Source organism: Triticum urartu, chromosome 1A (genome assembly GCF_056163025.1).
Source record: "Triticum urartu cultivar PI428250 chromosome 1A, HENAU_Tu73, whole genome shotgun sequence".
In the NCBI taxonomy this organism is placed as follows: Eukaryota; Viridiplantae; Streptophyta; class Magnoliopsida; order Poales; family Poaceae; genus Triticum; species Triticum urartu.
This window is the reverse complement of record NC_141873.1, coordinates 419,819,301-419,833,189: the sequence shown is the minus strand read 5'-3', so window position 1 is coordinate 419,833,189 and position 13,889 is coordinate 419,819,301.

The window sequence follows — 13,889 nt, the reverse complement described above, 5'->3', positions numbered from 1 at the left end:
CTCAAGCTCCAAGATCGAGTGCTCCGTACCACCATCCGCTTTCAGAGGTCACGTGCAACAAGTGCCAACAGAAGGGTCACTATGCCAACAAGTGTTTCAATCAGAGGCGTCTTCCTCCTCCTCCTGTCAGATCGGCAAGTATAGCTGTGGTCAAGCATAACCCCAAGCATGCCAAGGTCAACTTGATGAATGCAACTCAGGTAGAGGATTCGTCAGATGTCATCATGGGTAACCTTCATGTTAACGATGTTCCCGCAAAAGTACTTTTTGATACTGGTGCATCACATTGTTTCATCTCGAAGCCTTTTGCATCTAAGCATGAGTTGACTTCCCAAGTTATGCATAGTCCGTTAGCAGTTGTCTCTCCGGGTAAATGTTTGCTCGCTAACCACGAGATTCCGGATATTTCTATCATGATGGGTGATTTCAAGTTTCTGGCTTCTCCAATGGTTCTTGGTAACTCGGATATTGATCTTATTCTCGGGATGGATTGGCTTGCTAAGGACAAGGCTCAGCTTGATTGTGCAGCCAGACAGATTCAATTGACTCATTCGTCTGAGGATGTAATTGTCTTTGTAGCTGGGGATAATACCATCCTCCTGTTTTCTCTCAATGAGAAGGGTGAACTCGATGCTATCTCGCAAATTCCAGTAGTTTGCGAATATCAAGACGTCTTTCCAGAAGAGCTTCCAAGAATGCCTCTGCACCGGCCAGTGGAATTCGTTATTGATCTTGAGCCTGGCATGGAACCAGTGTGCAAGCGTCCTTACAAGCTCGGACCTGAAGAGTTGAAGGAACTGAAGAAGCAACTCGATATTCAAGAGAGAATGGGTCTCATCCGGCCTAGTTCTTCTCCGTGGGGTTGTTGTAACGCCCCGAGACCGATGTGCCAGGTGTCGTTCAGTTATTCGCTGTTGTTGCCTTGTCATTGCTTGCGTGTCATGCATTGCATATCATGTCATCATGCGCATTTCATTTGCATGCGTGTTCCTCTCATGCATCCGAGCTTTTTCCCCGTTGTCCGTTTCGCAATCCGGCGCTTCGTTCTCCTCCGGTGGTCATTTCTACCTTTCTTTTGTGTGTGGGCATTAAACATTTCCGGATTGGACCGAGACTTGCCAAGCGGCCTTGGTTTACTACCGGTAGACCGCCTGTCAAGTTTCGTACCATTTGGACTTCGTTTGATACTCCAACGGTTAACCGAGGGACCGAGAAGGCCTCGTGTGTGTTGCAGCCCAACACCCTTCCATTTTGGCCCAAAACCCACCTAACTCTGCTCCATCATCTCGGTCGCTCGATCACAATCGCGTGGCCGAAAACCGCACCTCATTTGGAGCTTCCTAGCTCCCTCTACCTATAAAAGGGCACCCCTCCCCGAAATTTCGGATCATTTCGCAGTCTAAACCCTAGATCCACTCCTCCCCGCGCCACCGGACGCGTCCGCGCTGCACCGGACATGTCCGCCCCCGCGCGCCACCTCACTGCAGCCAATCAGAAGCCGCCACGTCTCCCCGCCGCCGCTTCCCCTCCACTCACCGCGCGCCACATGGCACCGCGCAGCCCCACTTCGCCGCCGCCCGAGCCCACGGGGAGGCCGGATCCGCGCCGCCCGGTCCTCCCTTGCGCCGCCGCACGCTGTCTCGACGCTGGCCGCCGGACGACGCCGCTCGCCGGAGTTCGTCAGCCTCGCCAGCCCCTCTCCGCCGCCCTTCTCCTCCTCGTCGCCTAGCCTCGTCGCCGCAAGCACCGCCGTCTTCGCCCGGATCGGATCCAGCCTCGCCGAATCTAACAGGGTCCGCCCCGCCTCGCCTCGAAGCTCGCCGGAGCCCTCTGCCTGCCGTCGCCATCGCCGCCATGGATCGGGGACCAGATCCCCGCTCGAAGACGAGATCCCTCCCCGCATGGGCCACCTCGTCCGCACCGGCCCAGATGCGAGGCCCAGCCGGCCTCCTCCCCGCCGTGGCCTCCCAGGCCCAGCATGCCGTCCCTGCCTTCGGTCCAGATCCGCACCGCGCCAGCCCAGCCGGCCTCGCCTCGGCCTCCTTCCTCCTCTGCTGGGCCAGGCCCAAGGGTGAGCCGACCCCAGCGCCCCCTCCTCTATTTTCTTCCTCGCTGTTGGGCTTCCTCAGATTCGGACCGATGCATGTTTTTTTCAGCGTCTGGACGATTTGTCTATTATCCTGAGGCAGCAGTTTTGCAGTTTAGACCCTCATATTCATGCATTTAAAAAACTCACTAACCGTGCATCGGATTAAAATGTTTTATATATGAAACTTGCTCAGAATTTTGTGTAGATTAATAATATCCAACTTTCATCTATGTTTAAAATATTTAAAATGCTGTTTGCATTAATTTGCTCCTATGCCATGTTAAAATGATTTTATTCATAACTAAATAACTGTAACTCCGATTTTAATAATCTTTATATGTAATTGGGGTAGAAAAATGCCTAGCTTAACATGGTGCACTCATCTTGCATGTTGAACAACTCTAAAATAATGTTTAGGGCAGAACAGTACCAAACCTAATATATGCATATGAGGAGTTTCCGGAATTGTTGTTCATTGCTTCCGGCCTCATTTAACCTTGACTAGATAGGTAGTTTACATTTTGCTTCACCCTCTTGCCATGTTAATCAACATTTAATATTGTTGGGGTACATAAACGAGAGAGAAATAAATAATTGATGTGGTGTTTTGTCAATATGCATCCCGATGCATATTGAGCTCCACTTAATTTGTAGGACTGCTTGTGCAATTTTCCATGCCATGCATACTTAAACCGGACATGCATCATACTTGATTGTGCATCCTGCCATGATTATGTGGTGGTTGTTTACTTTGTTGTTTGCTCTTTTCCGGTGTTGCTTTTTCGGGTTGGTTCCGTTAACGTCGAGTTTGTGAGGACCCGTTCGTCTACGTTCCGTTTGCCTTCTTCATGGAATCGTTCTTCTTCCTTGCGGGATTTCAGGCAAGATGACCACACCCTTGAAATCACTACTATCTTTGCTATGCTAGATGCTCGCTCTTTTGCTATGCCAATGCTACGATGCCTACCTTTTGCTTGTTAGCCTCCCAAATTGCCATGTTGAACCTCTAACCCACCATGTCCTAGCAAACCGTTGATTGGCTATGTTACCGCTTTGCTCAGCCCCTCTTATAGCGTTGTTAGTTGCAGGTGAAGATTGGAGGCCGTTCCTTATTTGGAACATTTATTTACTTGTTGGGATATCACTATACATCTGATTTAATTAATGCATCTATATACTTGGTAAAGGGTGGAAGGCTCGGCCTTATGCCTGGTGTTTTGTTCCACTCTTGCCGCCCTAGTTTTCCATCATATCGGTGTTATGTTCCCGGATTTTGCGTTCCTCACGCGGTTGGGCTATAATGGGAACCCCTTGACAGTTCGCCTTAAGTAAAGCTTTTCCAGCAATGCCCAACATTGGTTTTACCATTTGCCACCTAGCCTTTTCTTTTCCCTTGGGGGTCGCGCGCCCAAGGGTCATCATTATTTTAACCCCCCCGGGCCAGTGCTCCTCTGAGTGTTGGTCCGAACTGAGCTGCCTGCGGGGCCACCTCGGGGAAACTTGAGGGTTGGTTTTACTCGTAGCTAGTCTCATCTGAGTGTGCCCTCAGAAAGAGATATGTGCAGCTCCTATCGGGATTTGTCGGCACATTCGGGCGGTGTTGCTGGTTCAGTTTTACCCTGTCGAAATGTCTTGTTGTACCGGGATACCGAGTCTGATCGGAGTGTCTCGGGAGGAGGTCTATTCCTTCGTTGATCGTGAGAGCTTGTGATGGGCTAAGTTGGGACACCCTGCAGGGATTTGAACTTTCGAAAGCCGTGCCCGCGGTTATGGGAAGATGGGAGTTTGTTAACGTCCGGTTGTAGAAAACCTGAAGTCGACCTTAATTAAAATGAACCAACAGCGTGTGTAACCGTGATGGTCTCTTTCCGGCGGAGTCCGGGAAGTGAACACGGTTGTTGGAGTTATGCTTGACGTAGTTAGTCTAGGATCACTTCTTGATCATACTTTTATCGACCGTGCTTTGCCTTCTCTTCTCGCTCTCATTTGCGTATGTTAGCCACCATATATGCTAGTCGCTTGCTGCAGCTCCACCTCATACCTTGACCTTACCCATAAGCTTAAATAGTCTTGATCGCGAGGGTGCGAGATTGCTGAGTCCCTGTGGCTCACAGATACTTCCAAAACCAGCTTGCAGGTGCCGATGAGTCCGCGCAGATGACGCAACCAGGCTCAGGAGGAGCTTGATGAAGATCTTGTCCTTTTGTGTTGTTTCGTTTCAGTCGATCAGTAGTGGAGCCCAGTTGGGGTCGATCGGGGACCTTTGTCGCATTTGGGGTTCTTCTTTTATTTTGGTTCCGTAGTCGGACCATGAGTGTATTTTATTGATGTAATGTTTATTAATGTAATTGTGTGAAGTGGCGATTGTAAGCCAACTATGTACCTCTTTCCCTTATGTATTACATGGGTTGTGTGAAGATTACCTCACTTGCGACATATGCCTTCAATGCGATTATGTCTCTAAGTCGTGCCTCGACACGTGGGAGCTATAGTCGCATTGAGGGTGTTACAAGTTGGTATCAGAGCCTTCCCTGACCTTAGGAGCCCCATTGCTTGATCGTTCTTAGCGGCCGAGTTGTGTCTAGAAAAAAAATGTTTTGAGTCATTTAGGAATTATATATCGGAGAGTTTAGGAATTCTTTTTACTTCCCAGTCTCCTCGTCGCTCTGGTAAGGCATCCTAACGTAGAGTTTTGACTACTCTCTTCTCAAATTTCACTAAAAAAAATTTTAGGATCACGCGGGTATCTTGGAATCGTTCCGATGGTTTTATGATGAGAACATTGTCTTGGTGCCTCCTGTCAGGGGTTTAGTGGAAGTGTCCAGGGGAGTTGAGCTCTGAGGTGTTGTCGTCATAATTCTATCGTTGCAGTTCTGGAATACCTGAGTTTAGTACGCCGACATCGAAAATCTCTTTTATGCAGTTCGTTGGTGAGATAACCTCGACGCCACCCAGTACTGGGGCGGGAGTTCGGGAGTATCGCCATAACTTGTATAACGGATGCTTTTCGAAGGTTGAGGTAGATGGTTTCCGAAGTTTTTTTGGTTATGTGTTGAAGGATGGATACAGCTGGATGTAGGATTTGCTAGTTTGGGTGAGATATTATGCTTCCCCTGTATCCCCAACACCCGATTGCATAACCGGAAAATTTCGGGAGTTTCATAGGTGGGAAATCAAGTAGCTCTTAAGATATCTTTCCGACGGATGTATGATATGAAATTGGGGTTCGACGTCTAGTGGTCCGCCTATTCACGGTCGGTTTTACAGTGGTCTCGTTGTGTCTTAAAGAGTCCTTGGCTATGCCGACTCGGGGACACTTCGTATGTCATGTGCACTGCCTTGTACATGATGGTGCTGTACGATCGAGCCCGTGTAGGCCCCACCACGAAAACTTCGGGCGAAATCTCTATCATATGTTTGTTCTGGCTGATTCTGCAAGCCAATCCTTTGTTTTGTTTTGAGTTGTGGTATTTGAGTTGCTTCGAAGTCAGATGTTGATTCCATACCTTTTCCAAGTGGTGTTCTCATACTTCTATGTGAATACTAATCCGTCATGATAATCGAGATTGTCATGTCAATCCTTTTCACCGATGTGCTTCTCCTCAAGTGGATCCGTTCACTTCAACATTCACAAGTTCAAGTATCAGTTCTTCTCAACGGTGTTCGTTTCATCCATCTCAAGTTGCATTTGTTTTTCCCACCCTCCCACCCTTTTTTATTCAAGGACTCAGATTTCGTAATCAAGTGTCCATCCTATTCATGTGAAGTCTCTCCATTCTTTTCTATCAATATTCTTATCTGGTGATTCTCATGAAGATTCTAACGGAGCTTCAAGTTCGTTTCTCATCACTCGTTTTCTTCTCAGGTGGAACCAATTCAAGTTGTTGGTGTTGATCATATCCTTTCCTCGTTTCAATGTTTTCTCATGCCGGTGCAATTCATAATCATTCTCCGCTTGCTATTCTTTTGTTCCGGAGTGCTCAAGATATCTCGAAGATTCGTGTTTCCACTCTATTTTCATTCAAACTCTTTTGAGGATGTGATCTCATTCTAGCCATTTAATTCAACCGGTGCAATCTCTCTCTCTAAATCATTTCAACGGTGCTTCTTTTGAGTGGGCCGTAACCCACAGGTCTTTTCCCAGGATCTTACCTGACTCTTCTAATTCTCCCGGAGCTATCCTCAAAAAAAAATTCTTTTCGAAGTTTTGACATAAGAACGAATTGCCATTAGTCAAATGTCCTCCTCTAAAACCTTTCAAATTCTTTTCATCGTTGGCTAAACCTTTCCATTATTCATTCCGGAGTGCCTCAACAATTCACGGTGGTGTTTCTCGTTGTCATTTGAAGACCGAAGAAGAGTTTCTCCTTAATCTTGCTCTTTTCTCTTCAAGATTCGTGGTTCTAGTTCGAGGCCATCCTCTCATAATTGTTCTGATTGTGGGAATTCTTTTCACCCATCTGGAGTAATTCAAGAGTCTTCTCAGTTTGATTATCTGGAGTTCATCAAATAAGAATTATTCATTCTCAGCTTTCAGCTCTCAGTCTCCTATTTTACTGGTGCTTCGTTCAAGTGATCTTTTATCAGCTCGTGATCTCTTCGTTCTAGTGTATCTAAATTCTCTCAAGTATCCTCGTTCATTTCATAATTCTTCCGGTGTTTCTTTATGTTTTATTCGTTCTTTTTCAATTCTTACGGTGGTGCGTTCAAGATTTCCCTTCCTTGGTTATTTATCAATTCATTCGTTATTTTCAATCCTACCAGTGGTGCATTAAAGATCTTCCCAAGTTTGCGCTATATCTCTCTTAATCCTTTCAACGGGTATAAGTAATATGCCAAATCCGTTGATTGTCATCAATTTAATTGGTGAAGGATACGCATAATATAATTCTTATTCTTGTTTCATCGAGTTTATTTAATTCCTGTTTTCCGGAGTGGTTCATCATACTTATTCTTGGTTTCAAGTGCTCTTCTGTCTTTCCCGGAGTGCCAAGTTCTCTCAATCATTTGTCACGGAGATCTCTATCTAAATCATTGCAAGGCTTAAATCTTATTCTTTTCATCATTCTATTAGTTTGGATCATTCTTTTGTTTACCGGAGTTTGTCATGAAGGTTCTACATGATGGTTCCTCAAGGATTTAACTCTTTCTCGAGGTGTTCATAGAGATTCTTTTCTAAGAAGCTCAAGCTTTCTTCATATTGTAATCCGGAGTGCAATTCCCGCCTTCATATCATTGAAGGTGGTATTATGTTATTCTTGATAATGTTCCCTTCATGTTTCATGATTCACAAGTTATCAAGAATGAGGTAGTTTAAATCCATTAATCTCGTCATTGGAGTTATCTTGGGTTATATTTCACCTTAAGCCTTCCCTAAGGATGGTTGTTATTATGGTGCTTATAAATGTTCCAAGTTTTCATTTATCCTCCCGGTGAAATAAGTTTCTCGCCTCCTAGTTCATATCAATCCAATCTTTTGTTTTCGTTAGTGGCAGAATTTTCACCTCATAAAGTTTGAGATGGTCTCCATAAGCCCACTACAACCTTGTTCTTTTCTTGTTGTTATTCCAACAAATCCGTTCTAACATTTGTTGTAACCGTGCTCTCTCAAGATCTTGTTTCCCTTCGTCCCGGAGGCATTGTGATGTTGCTCTCCTCAACCCATCTTCTCGGATTGTCAGGACCATGTTTTGATCGCGCTTATCCTTTTAACCAGAGTGTTGTGTCCCCTTTTGCTCAAGCTCTTTCATTTTACCAAGTTTTTCATCTCTTTTAAACCGGAGTGCTGTCCGAGATCTTTCTTACCCCTAGTTTCAATTCATTCAATAGTTACGGAGGCAGTGTATTGTGATTTCATCAAGTATCTTCTCATCTTATCAAGTTATTATTCAATTCCTTTTCTTTTCAACTGGAGTGCTGCCTGAATTTGGTCTTCCTTGATCCCCTTCTTTAACCGGAGTGTTTTCAATATATATCTTGCCCTTCAACCTCAAGGTTTTTCGCAATGTTCTTTATTCCTCTCTTCTAACGGAGTGTTTTCAACTTCGTTCATCTCAGTTGTATTCTTTTCTCGAAATGGCTTAACCTTTTTCAAGGTTCGTGGTTTCACTTGTTTGTCAAAGAAGCAACTTAGTTTTACCTATTCTCTTTCTCCTCCGTTTTCCCTCCGGTGCCATTCTAGATCTCGGGACGAGATCCTCTCGTAGTGGTGGAGTGTTGTAACACCCCGAGACCGATGTGCCAGGTGTCGTTCAGTTATTCGCTGTTGTTGCCTTGTCATTGCTTGCGTGTCATGCATTGCATATCATGTCATCATGCGCATTTCATTTGTATGCGTGTTCGTCTCACGCATCCGAGCTTTTTCCCCGTTGTCCGTTTCGCAATCCGGCGCTTCGTTCTCCTCCGGTGGTCATTTCTACTTGTCTTTTGTGTGTGGGCATTAAACATTTCCGGATTGGACCGAGACTTGCCAAGCGGCCTTGGTTTACTACCGGTAGACCGCCTGTCAAGTTTCGTACCATTTGGACTTCGTTTGATACTCCAACGGTTAACCGAGGGACCGAGAAGGCCTCATGTGTGTTGCAGCCCAACACCCTTCCATTTTGGCCCAAAACCCACCTAACTCTGCTCCATCATCTCGGTCGCTCGATCACGATCGCGTGGCCGAAAACCGCACCTCATTTGGAGCTTCCTAGCTCCCTCTACCTATAAAAGGGCACCCCTCCCCGAAATTTCGGATCATTTCGCAGTCTAAACCCTAGATCCACTCCTCCCCGCGCCACCGGACGCGTCCGCGCTGCACCGGACATGTCCTCCCCCGCGCGCCACCTCACTCCAGCCAATCAGAAGCCGCCACGTCTCCCCGCTGCCGCTTCCCCTCCACTCACCGCGCGCCACATGGCACCGCGCTGCCCCACTTCCCCGCCGCCCGAGCCCACGGGGAGGCCGGATCCGCGCCGCCCGGTGCTCCCTTGCGCCGCCGCACGCTGTCTCGACGCTGGCCGCCCGACGACGCCGCTCGCCGGAGTTCGTCAGCCTCGCCGGCCCCTCTCCGCCGCCCTTCTCCTCCTCGTCGCCTGGCCTCGTCGCCGCGAGCGCCGCCGTCTTCGCCCGGATCGGATCCGGCCTCGCCGGATCTAACAGGGTCTGCCCCGCCTCGCCTCGAAGCTCGTCGGAGCCCTCTGCCTGCCGTCGCCGTCGCCGCCATGGATCGGGGACCAGATCCCCGCTCGAAGACGAGATCCCTCCCCGCGTGGGCCACCTCGTCCGCACTGGCCCAGATGCGAGGCCCAGCCGGCCTCCTCCCCGCCGTGGCCTCCCAGGCCCAGCGTGCCGTCCCAGCCTTCGGTCCAGATCCGCACCGCGCCAACCCAGCCGGCCTCGCCTCGGCCTCCTTCCTCCTCTGCTGGGCCAGGCCCAAGGGTGAACCGACCCCAGCGCCCCCTCCTCTATTTTCTTCGTCGCTGTTGGGCTTCCTCAGATTCGGCCTGATGCATGTTTTTTCAGCGTCTGGACGATTTGTCTATTATCCTGAGGCAGCAGTTTTGCAGTTTAGACCCTCATATTCATGCATTTAAAAAACTCACTAACCGTGCATCGGATTAAAATGTTTTATATATGAAACTTGCTCAGAATTTTGTGTAGATTAATAATATCCAACTTTCATCTATGTTTAAAATATTTAAAATGCTGTTTGCATTAATTTGCTCCTATGCCATGTTAAAATGATTTTATTCGTAACTAAATAACCGTAACTCCGATTTTAATAATCTTTATATGTAATTGGGGTAGAAAAATGCCTAGTTTAACATGGTGCTCTCATATTGCATGTTTAACAACTCTAAAATAATGTTTAGGGCAGAACAGTACCAAACCTAATATATGCATATGAGGAGTTTCCGGAATTGTTGTTCGTTGCTTCCGGCCTCATTTAACCTTGACTAGATAGGTAGTTTACATTTTGCTTCACCCTCTTGCCATGTTAATCAACATTTAATATTGTTGGGGTACATAAACGAGAGAGAACTAAATAATTGATGTGGTGTTTTGTCAATATGCATCCCGATGCATATTGAGCTCCACTTAATTTGTAGGACTGCTTGTGCATTTTGCCATGCCATGCATACTTAAACCGGACATGCATCATACTTGATTGTGCATCCTGCCATGATTATGTGGTGGTTGTTTACTTTGTTGTTTGCTCTTTTTCGGTGTTGCTTTTTCGGGTTGGTTCCGTTAACGTCGAGTTTGTGAGGACCCGTTCGTCTACGTTCCGTTTGCCTTCTTCATGGACTCGTTCTTCTTCCTTGCGGGATTTCAAGCAAGATGACCACACCCTTGAAATCACTACTATCTTTGCTATGCTAGATGCTCGCTCTTTTGCTATGCCAATGCTACGATGCCTACCTTTTGCTTGTCAGCCTCCCAAATTGCCATGTTGAACCTCTAACCCACCATGTCCTAGCAAACCGTTGATTGGCTATGTTACCGCTTTGCTCAGCCCCTCTTATAGCGTTGTTAGTTGCAGGTGAAGATTGGAGGCCGTTCCTTATTTGGAACATTTATTTACTTGTTGGGATATCACTATACATGTGATTTAATTAATGCATCTATATACTTGGTAAAGGGTGGAAGGCTCGGCCTTATGCCTGGTGTTTTGTTCCACTCTTGCCGCCCTAGTTTTCCGTCATATCGGTGTTATGTTCCCGGATTTTGCGTTCCTCACGCGGTTGGGCTATAATGGGAACCCCTTGACAGTTCGCCTTAAGTAATGCTTTTCCAGCAATGCCCAACATTGGTTTTACCATTTGCCACCTAGCCTTTTCTTTTCCCTTGGGGGTCGCACGCCCAAGGGTCATCATTATTTTAACCCCCCCGGGCCAGTGCTCCTCTGAGTGTTGGTCCGAACTGAGCTGCCTGCGGGGCCACCTCGGGGGAACTTGAGGGTTGGTTTTACTCGTAGCTAGTCTCATCTGAGTGTGCCCTGAGAAAGAGATATGTGCAGCTCCTATCGGGATTTGTCGGCACATTCGGGCGGTGGTGCTGGTTTAGTTTTACCCTGTCGAAATGTCTTGTTGTACCGGGATGCCGAGTCTGATCGGAGTGTCTCGGGAGGAGGTCTATTCCTTCGTTGACCGTGAGAGCTTGTGATGGGCTAAGTTGGGACACCCCTGCAGGGATTTGAACTTTCGAAAGCCGTGCCCGCGGTTATGGGCAGATGGGAATTTGTTAACGTCCGGTTGTAGAAAACCTGAAGTCGACCTTAATTAAAATGAACCAATAGCGTGTGTAACCGTGATGGTCTCTTTCCGGCGGAGTCCGGGAAGTGAACACGGTTGTTGGAGTTATGCTTGACGTAGTTAGTCTAGGATCACTTCTTGATCATACTTTTATCGATCGTGCTTTGCCTTCTCTTCTCGCTCTCATTTGTGTATGTTAGCCACCATATATGCTAGTCGCTTGCTGCAGCTCCACCTCATACCTTGACCTTACCCATAAGCTTAAATAGTCTTGATCGCGAGGGTGCGAGATTGCTGAGTCCCTGTGGCTCACAGATACTTCCAAAACCAGCTTGCAGGTGCCGATGAGTCCGTGCAGATGACGCAACCAGACTCAGGAGGAGCTCGATGAAGATCTTGTCCTTTTGTGTTGTTTCGTTTCAGTCGATCAGTAGTGGAGCCCAGTTGGGGTCGATCGGGGACCTTTGTCGCATTTGGGGTTCTTCTTTTATTTTGGTTCTGTAGTCGGACCATGAGTGTATTTGATTGATGTAATGTTTATTAATGTAATTGTGTGAAGTGGCCATTGTAAGCCAACTATGTACCTCTTTCCCTTATGTATTACATGGGTTGTGTGAATATTACCTCACTTGCGACATATGCCTTCAATGCGATTATGTCTCTAAGTTGTGCCTCGACACGTGGGAGCTATAGTCGCATTGAGGGTGTTACAGTTGTGGTGTTCTTTTTGTGAAGAAAAAGGATGGAACGGAACGGCTTTGTGTTGATTACCGTCCATTGAACAAGAAGACCATCAAGAACAAATACCCACTTCCCAACATCAACGAGCTGTTTGAACAACTCAAAGGTGCCCAAATATTCTCCAAGCTTGATCTCCGTATGGGTTATCATCAGATTCGTATCCGTGAGCAAGATATTCCCAAGATGGCTTTTAGGACAAGCTATGGTTCATATGAATACACTGTCATGTCTTTTGGCCTCGTCAACGCTCCTCCGACGTTCTCTCGCATGATGAACTTCATCTTCAACGCCTACACCAATGACTTCGTTTTGGTCTATCTCGACGACATTCTGGTTTTCTCGAAGAACAAGGAAGATCATGCCAAGCACTTGCGTTTGGTTCTTGATAAGCTGAGGGAACACAAGTTCTACGCCAAGTTCTCCAAGTGCGAATTTTGGCTCGATGAGGTTCTTTATCTTGGTCATATCATCTCTGCCAAGGGCATTGCGGTGAATCCTGAGAAGGTGTCTGCAATTGTGAATTGGGAACCTCCTCAGAACGTGAAGCAACTCCGTAGCTTCCTCGGTCTCGCAAGCTACTGCCGAAGATTCGTTGAAAACTTTTCTAAGATCGCGAAGCCTCTCTCAAATCTTCTCCAGAAGCACATCAAGTACGTTTGGTCTCCGGAGTGTGACATTGCTTTCAACACTTTGAAAGAGAAATTGATAACCGCTCCAGTTCTGACTCCGCCTGATGAATCCAAGCCGTACGAGGTCTTTTGTGATGCCTCTCTCCAAGGTCTTGGCGCAGTATTGATGCAAGAGAAGAAAGTTGTTGCTTATACCTCTCGCCAGTTGAAGCCTAATGAGAAGAACTACCCCACTCATGATCTCGAGTTGGCGGCAGTTGTGCACGCTCTTTTGACTTGGAGACATCTCTTATTGGGAAGAAAAGTGGACATTTTCACAGATCACAAGAGTCTCAAGTACATTTTCACTCAGCCTAATCTCAACCTCAGGCAAACTCGATGGGTCGAAATGATTCAAGAGTATAATCCGAGTATCGAGTATACTCCAGACAAGACCAATGTGATTGCTGACGCATTGAGCAGAAAGGCTTATTGCAACAGTCTTATTCTCAAGCCTTATCAACCCGAGCTTTGTGAAGCTTTCCGCAAACTTAATCTGCAAGTTGTTCCTCAAGGTTTCCTCGCCAACCTTCAAGTCTCTCCTACCTTGGAAGACCAGATTCACCAAGCCCAGCTTCTTGATGCTATGGTGAAAAAGGTGAAGATTGGGATTGCCAAGAGTCAACCCAAGTACAAGAGCTACCGCCTTGATGACAAGGATACTCTCTTCTTCAAGGATCGTATTGTGGTACCCAAAGGTGATCTTCGTAAATTGATCATGAACGAGGCTCACAATTCTCTCCTCTCTATCCACCCTGGGAGCACGAAGATGTATCAGGACCTCAAGCAGGCTTATTGGTGGACTCGAATGAAGCGCGAGGTTGCTCAATTCGTGAATGAATGTGATGTCTGCAGAAGAGTGAAGGCAGAACACCAAAGGCCAGCTGGTCTCCTCCAACCTCTTGCCATTCCACAATGGAAGTTTGACCACATTGAAATGGACTTCTTGACTGAGTTTCCAAAGTCCAAGCGTGGCTATGATGCTATATTCGTTGTCATCGACAAACTCACCAAAGTGGCTCACTTTCTGCCTATCAAAGAGTCAATCGCTGCAGCTCAATTGGCAGAACTCTATACCTCTCGGATTGTCTCTCTGTACGGTATTCCACAGGTGATCTCTTCAGACCGTGGCAGCATCTTTACCTCCAAGTT